Source organism: Hyla sarda, chromosome 1, assembly GCF_029499605.1.
Source record: "Hyla sarda isolate aHylSar1 chromosome 1, aHylSar1.hap1, whole genome shotgun sequence".
NCBI lineage: Eukaryota > Metazoa > Chordata > Amphibia > Anura > Hylidae > Hyla > Hyla sarda.
The window spans coordinates 477566654-477574262 of NC_079189.1; positions in this window are offsets into that span (position 1 = coordinate 477566654).

Here is a 7609-nt window from a genome sequence, read left to right on the forward strand (position 1 = left end):
CTGAGCCGAGAAGTTTGTGGCTAATCACTGTAACTTCGCTCATCTCTAATCGTGACATCACGGCCACGCTCCTTGTGATGTCATGCCACGCCCCCTCAATGCAAGTCGATGTGAGGGGGCATCGTGGCCATCACACCTTCTCCCATAGACTTGCATTGAGGGGACGTGGCATTACGTCATGACCCCGCCGCAGCTCCAAGCGATAAGAACAAAATTTTCAAAACACTGGGGCAGCGGAGTACCCCTTTAATAAAGCCCTTTGCTTTATACCTTATTTGTGCTGGACGTCCTGTTTTTTGGATTTACATCAGTAGAGGGTAGTTTCCAGCAGTAGTATACAGTACAGGAGGAGGAGGAGGGTGCCTAGTTCTGCAGCTTTTCTCTAATAATGATTTAACTGGCTTCTAAAGCTGTTCCAAGGAGCAAGGCATAGTTTATGTACTGGACTGTCAACCTACCACCCACAAAATTTGATTTTCCTACCCTTGGTGACGGAAAATATAGATTTGAACTCCTTAAGGATGCCCTGAGTCAGCTCCCTTTTTACAATGCGGGGCGACGGCGTGGCAAAGACCCCTGGCTATTAGCGCACGGTGCCGTGTGCTATTAACCCTTTTAGATGCGGCGCTCAAAGTTGATTGCTGCGTCTAAAGTGAAACTAAACTGCTGTCGGTTAGCTCAGGGGGTTGTTCGGGATCGCCGCTGCGAAATCGCGGCATCCCGAACAGATGTAGGACACGAGGAGGGTCGCCTTACCTGCCTCCTGTCCGATCGCCGAATGACTGCTCAGTGCCTGAGATCCAGGCATGAACAGTCAAGCGGCAGAATCATTGATCTATGTTATCCTATGGGATAGCAAAAATCTATGTAAAAGATCAGTGTGTGCAGTGTTATAGCCCCCTATGGGAGCTATAACATTGCAAAAAAAAAGTTATTAAAGATTTAACCTCTTCCCTAATAAAAGTTTGAATCACCCCCCTTTTCCCATGTAAAAAAAAAGTGTAAATAAAAATAAACGTGTGGTATCGCCGCGTGCGGAAATATAAAAAGATATCGTTAATTAAACCACACAATCAATGGCGTACGCACAAAAAAATTCCAAAGTCCAAAATAGAGTATTTTTGGTCACTTTTTATATCATGAAAAATGTATAAAAAGCGATCAAAAAGTCCAATCAATACAAAAATGGTACCGCTAAAAACTTCAGATCACGGTGCCAAGAATAAGCCCTTATACCACCCCATATGCAGAAAATTTTAAAAGTTATAGGGGTCAGAAAATGACCATTTTAAACGTACAAATTTTCCTGCATGTAATTATGATTTTTCCCAGAAGTACAACAAATCAAAACTATATAAGTAGGGTATCATTTTAACCATATGGACCTACAGAATAAAAAGGTGTCATTTTTACCGAAAATGTACTGTGTAGAAACGGATGCCCCCAAATTTACAAAATGGCGTCTTTTCTTCAATTTTGTTGCACTGTTTTTTGTTTTTTTTTTCGTTTCGCTGTAGATTTTTGGGCAAAATAACTGATGTCATTAAAAAGTAGAATTGGTGGTGCAAAAAATAAGCAATCATATGGATTTTCTGGTGCAAAATTGAAAGGGTTATGATTTTTAAAAGTAAGCAGGAAAAAATGAAAGTGGAAAAATGCTCAGTCCTTAAGGGGTTAAGTAAGGAGAGGAGACAAGCATTATGCTTCAAGGGGTATTCCAGGCAAAACCTTTTTTTATATAAATCAACTGGCTCCGGAAAGTTAAACAGATTTGTAAATTACTTCTATTAATAAATCTTAATCCTTCCAATAGTTATTAGCTTCTGAAGTTTTCTGTCTAACTGCTCAATGATGATGTCACGTCCCGGGAGCTGTGCATGATGGGAGAATATCCCCATAGGAACTGCACAGCTCCCGGAACGTGAGTCATCAGAGAGCAGTTAGACAGAAAACAACAATTCAACTTCAGAAGCGAATAACTATTGGAAGGATTAAGATTTTTTAGTAGAAGTAATTTACAAATCTGTTTAACTTTCCGGAGCCAGTTGATATATAAAAAAAAATTTGGGCCTGGAATGCCCCTTTAAATCTTTCTTTACTGATAGAATATTAGCAAATATAGGGTTAATTTTAAAAAGTATCAAGAAAGAAAAAAAGTTTTAAAGATGAGTAACATATATAGTGGTCCATCTACTGGTATGTTCCATGTGCATATAATGGTCTCTCAGGTGTAGCTCCTCCTCTTTAATGTAGAAAATATGTATAATAGGAATAACTGAAGATAACATATGAAGATCTATTTGAATAAAAAAAAGGAAACATTGGTGAAGTATTGATTGCAGCATTAACTGAAATGTAGACATTCCATGTAATGAACAGAAGAACTCGGAATTGTTTAGGCCTGAATAGATTAATCTGCAAAATAAATATGAAAGGAGTTAGCAGGGTTGGGTAATGGGTGGGATAATGCTCGTCTCCTGTCCTTAATAAAATCTATATTTTCCATCACCAAGGGTAGGAAAATCTTCAATTTTATCACAGGATAGGAGACTCCCATTATGCTTGTTTTAAAGCTTATACAAATATATACCAGAAATATATAAATATACAAAATACTGGATTACAATTAAAATAATGATCCTGAAGACCAGTTGGCCGCTTTAAGTATGTATGATAAAGAGCCTCCTGCCTGACTTTAGTGGACATAGCACCTCTGGTGGAATGAGCACCAAAAATTGAGATCTCGATACCAGCTAAAGACATTGGGGGAGATGTATCCTTGCATTTAGACCACTTTTCACGTCTACAAATTTTGCGCAATTGCGCTTTTTTTGCATAGAGCTGCGTTTTTTTGGTGGACAGTTTTCTAAAGTTGTCACCAGTTTGGTCTACAGTACACCACCTAATCCAGTGGACTGGTATTTATCAATTGCGCAAAAAAAAAAGTAGATGTTTTTTTTTGCGCAATTGCGCTTTTTTGCAAGAAAAGTAGTCTAAACCTAAGTGTGCTAGCAAGGACTCGTAGAAAATGGCAGACGGTGGAAGATGCAGGTGGGGGATGCAGGTGCTGTGTCTCAGCACTGCAGTACTACAACTACTCCCATCATGGGACAGAATCTGTCCCATAATGGGAGTAGTTGTAGTACTGCAGCGCCTGAGAGACGCACATCCCCCGTCTGCGGGACTCTATTGTGACTGTTAGGACTACTACTCCAATCATGGACAGACTCTGTCCATGATGGGAGTTGTAGTCCTGGGGCTGAAGGACAGATCGCAGCAGGTCATTCTCCAGAGACCCGCTGCGATCTGCATTTATTAACTTAAAAAGCCGGCGGTGCATGCGGCTCCCGTATGCAGATGTCACAATTCATAATCCCCGCCTCCAGGAGAGGGGAGCTCTGATTGGTGGAAAGCTATTCACCACTATTAGCCAATCAGAGCTCCTGTCTTCTGGTGGGGATTATGAATTGTGACAGGTTTATACAGGGGAGCGAGTGGAGCCGCTTCTACAGTATATAATTGTTATGTGTACTGTACCCCCCCCCCCCCCTCCCCAGACTAATACTGACCCCTTCTATAGTGAGCGCTGGGACCACTGTGTGATTGACAGGTCCCCAGCGCAAGTGTCCGGTCCCACTGACCTTTATATGTTATCAATCTTTATGATACACACTGCCCGTCCTCCTCTTCATTCTTCTGATACCGGAGACGAGCGGCTTCTGTATCATAGTCTATAGTCAGAGCGCCCCCTCCCTGCCTCCACACTGCACAGGGCTGGGGCCAGACAACGGCAGGGGGCGCTCTGACTATAGTGAAAGCAGAAGCCGCGCGACTCCGGTATCAGAAGAATGAAGAGGAGGACGGGCAGTGTGTATCATAAAGATTTACAACATGTAAAGGTCAGTGGGGCCGGACACTTGCGCTGGGGACCTGTCAATCACACAGCGGTCCCAGCGCTCGCTTTACAGGGGGTCACTATTAGTCTGTGGTGGGGAAATACACATAACAATTATATACTGTAGAAGCGGCTCCACCTGCTCCCCTGTATAGACCTGTCACAATTCATAATCCCCGCCAGAAGACAGGAGCTCTGATTGGTGTATAGTGGTGAATAGCTTTCCACCAATCAGAGCTCCGGTCTCCCGGCGGCGGGGATTATGAATCGTGACATCTGTATACAAGAGGCGGCGGGGAGTGGAGTGTTGCCGCCGGCTTTTTAAATTAATAAATGCGTATCGCAGCGGGTCTCTGGAGAATGACCTGCTGCGATCTGTCCTTCAGCCCAAGGACTACAACTCCCATCATGAACAGAGTCTGTCCATGATGGGAGTAGTAGTCCTGACAGTCACAATACAGTTTCACACCTGGGGGATGTGTAAGAGCCATCCCTCAGCACTGCAGTACTACAACTACTCCCATCATGGGACACAAAATTTCCCATGATGGGAGTAGTAGTCCAAGGGCAGACTGACGGATCTCAGGGGTCTCACTCTTGAGACCCCTTGCAACTTCTCCGCCCCTGCCCCCTAGTGATGACATCATTAGGGGGCGGAGCTTCACAGTCCAGGCCTGAAGCCAGGGTGGTAAGTATGGCTCTGTTCTCATTATGCGTTTTGCATAATGGGAACAGAGCCTTTTTGGCAGTGTGTTCCCAAACAGGGAGACTCCAGCTGTTGTTTACCTACAGCCCCCATGATGGGAGTTGTAGTTTAGCAACAATTGGAGGCTCCCTCTTTAGGAACACACTGCATAATGTGCGCTCTCCCCAGGGGAGAGTGCCAAAAATGTACTGACCCATTTTTCGTGTTTTTATTTTCTTGTCATTTCAGAGAAGGGAATGCAGAGGACTACCTGAGATTCGGTGGAGTGTGATGAGGACTAGCATTTTTTAATGTCAATAAAAGGGTTAACGAGGGCTGTAGGGGAGTGTTTTTTTAAATACATTTTTTATTTCATGTGTTGTGTTTTTTATAATTGAAATTTCAGGCTTAGTAGTGGAAGCCGTCTTGTAGACAGAATCTATTACTAAGCTGGGCTTAGCGTTAGCCCCAAATACAGCTAGCGCTAACCCCCAATTATTACCCCAGTACTCACCGCCACAGGGGTGCCGGGAAGAGCTGGTACCAACAGGCCCGGAGCATCAAAAATAGCGCTCCTTGGCCTAGGCGGTAACAGGCTGGGTTTATTTAGGCTGGGGATGGCCAGTAACAATGGTCCTCGCCTATCCTGGTAATGTCAGGCGGTTGCTGATTGGTTGATGTCTGACTGACACTGAAAATATGGGGAACCCTATGTGTTGTTGTTTTTTTTTTTTGTAATAAAAAAAAAAAATGTGGTTCCCCATATTTTCAGTGTCAGTCAGACACCAACCAATCAGCAACAGCCTGACGTTACCAGGGTGGGCGAGGACCATTGTTACTGGCTCTCCCCAACCTAAATAACCCCAGCCAGGAGCGCTATTTTTGACACTCCAGGCCTGTTGGTACTGGCTCTTCCCGGCAACCCTGTGCCGGTGGGTAACGGGGTAATAATTGGGGGTTAGCACTAGCTGTTTTTGTGACTAACGCTAAGCCTGGCATTGAAAAAAAATTTATTTAAAAAAAAAAAACACTCCCCACACAGCCCTCATTAAACCTTTTATTGACATTAAAAAAAAGCTGGTCATCATCGCAATACACTGAATCTGACGTACTCCTCCCCATTCACGTATCTGAAATGAGAAAAAAAAGTTGAGGACATCATTTGCGATCTCACCTGGGGAGTGCGCCCATACTGCAGTATGTAACAGGGAGCCTCCAACTGTTCTTGTCTGCCTACTGTATCCTGTATATACAGTCATCTATAGATGGCTGTATATACAAGAGAGCGCACAAAGATTTAACTCAGAACTGCAGTGTGGGCTAACTCTTTCCTTGCTGGGCTCCTGTATAGTATACATGGATACACTATGCCCCCTGTATACTATACAGCGGGCGGAGGTAAGTAGTGATGCTCTGCACCCTGTATATGTATATGCTATACATCACTCCTCACCTCCTTACACTCCGTAGGGCGGGCGCTCTGCATCCGACCCATGGAGTAGTACCTGAAGGCAGTGAAAAAAAATGCACACAGGGTACAAAAATGTTTGTTTCCGCACACCAGCAAAAATGCAAGAAAAAACACAAGGGGGAGATTAATCAAAACCTGTGTAGAGGAAGAGCGGTGCAGTTGCCCATAGCAACCTATCAGATTGCTCCTTTCATTTTTGTAAAGAAGCAATCTGGTTGCCATGGGCAACTGCACTACTCTTCCTCTGTACAGTTTTTGATAAATCTCCACCAAGAAAAATTATCAAAATGCAGGAAAAGCTGGGACCGTTTTTCAGGCGTTTTTTGCTGGTGGACAAAAAAAAAACCTCAGTGGAATTCTGAAAAACAATAGAACAAAAGCCCAGCGTCCAGGATACACCACTTTTCCTGTGAGGTGTAGAACAGGTCTACAAATAGAACTGTGTGGAGATTTAGATCATTGCACGAAATGTATCATGGGGCTTGCACAAGTTTGATAAATTTGGAGAAATTGCTCCAAATTTAGACCAACCAAAATGATCTACAAAAAACGTCTACCAATAACAACATTGATACATCTCCCCCATTGTTTGTCTAATACATCTGGCTAAAGTTGGGGAAGATACAGGTGAATGAGGTTTGCAAAAAGAAATAATTGAGAAAATGAATGGTTTCTGAGAGATTGAGTTCTTTAGGCTTTTAAGCAACTAACAACACATGCATTTTCTTGATGGGGAAAAGCTGGGTAAAAGACGGCGTGAAGGTTGGTTTTTGTGCTTCTGTATATTAAAACGGTAACCCCTTGAGGAGAAAATTGTCTGTGTAATATCGAATGCTCGAACATCTGACACCCTTTTGAAAGAAATAAGACACTGTGACATGGTAAGTTTATAAGATAATAACATTAAGGACAGAAGTTCATTGTCTCCCCTAGAATTGATTAAATCTAATACTAGATTGATATTCTGGTAAAGGGGGTCTCCTATATTTAATTCCCTTCATGAGTTTGCAAACTAAAGGGTGTTTACCAATTGATAGAGAGTGAATTGGTGCGTTATAAAAGGATATGGCTTAACGATATACATTGATGGTACGGTATGCCTTACCTATATTAAAAGAATGAGATAGGAAATTAATGACCTTTCTTATAGGTGCATGTATGGGATCCAATTGTCTTTGTATGCACCAATCAGACCAAATTCTCCAGGCTGATTTATAAGCTGATCTGGTACCTGGAGCCCATGCAGCTGAGAGTATGTCTTGAGCTGATTGTGAAAGCTAATTTTCAGATTCCGTTGACCTGAAATTAACCAAGCTACAAGAGGTAGTTGGCCTGATAGTACAAGAGGGTGAGGGTTCCCTGAGGGATCTACTAAGATCAATTGGTGAGTTGGTAAAATCCGTGGGAAATTTATTAACATTCCTAGAATTTGAGGGAACCATGATTGGGCTGACCAGAGTGGAGTTATCACAACTAATGTCGCTTTCTGTGATCTGGTTAGAAGGAGAAGTCTCGATTCAAAGGAATATGTGGAAACACATAGGGGGAGATGTATCAA